The sequence below is a fragment of the Nannospalax galili genome, unplaced genomic scaffold (assembly GCF_000622305.1).
Source record: "Nannospalax galili isolate Female #2095 unplaced genomic scaffold, S.galili_v1.0 scaffold405, whole genome shotgun sequence".
Taxonomy (NCBI): Eukaryota; Metazoa; Chordata; class Mammalia; order Rodentia; family Spalacidae; genus Nannospalax; species Nannospalax galili.
Window position 1 is genome coordinate 3013553 of NW_008354532.1, and position 844 is coordinate 3014396.

Below are 844 nucleotides of genomic sequence, written 5' to 3' on the forward strand. Positions count from 1 at the left end.
GTTTTTCCCAATGTTTTCTTCTAACGATTTCAGAGTTTCAGGCTTTATATTGAAGTCTTTGATCCATTTGGAATTGACTTTTTTGCCGGGTGAAATATCGGGGTTTAGTTTCCTTCTTCTACAGGTGGAGATCCAGTTTTGCCAGCACCATTGCTGAACATGCTGTCTTTCCTCCAGTGAATATTCTTGTTTGATCTATGGGTCTATTTTTGTGCCAGTATCATATTGATTTTATGACTGTGGCTCTGTTATACAGCTTAAAATCTGGTATAGTAGTCCCCTGGCATTGCTCTTAGTGCTCAGGGTTGTTTTTGCTATCCGAGGTCTTTTGTGCTTCCATATGAATCTTAGGATGGTTTTTTCTAATTCTGTGAAAAATATCATGGGGATTTTGATTGGCATCGCGTTGAATATATAAAGGACTTTTGGTAGAATGGTCATTTTCACAATATTAATTCTTTCCGTCCACAAGCATGGGGGGGTCCTTCCAACTTTGATGTCTTCCTCAGTCTCTTTCTTTAAAGATTTAAAATTTTCATTGTAGATGTCTTTAATGTCCTTGGTCAGCTCTATTCCACGATATATTTTTATTCAGAGATTTTTTTTTTGAAGCTATTGTGAAAGGGAATGTTTCCATGTACTCTTTCTCTGATTGCTTGTTATTGGTATATAGAAAGGCTACAGAATTTTGTAGATTAATTTTGTAAACTGCCACTTTAGTGAACGTGTTAATAATTTCTAGGAGTTTTTTGGTGGAATTTTTGGCCTCTCTTAGATATATCTGCAAAAAGGTATCATTTGATCTCTTCTTTTCCAATTATTACTCCTTTAATTTCCTTCTCTT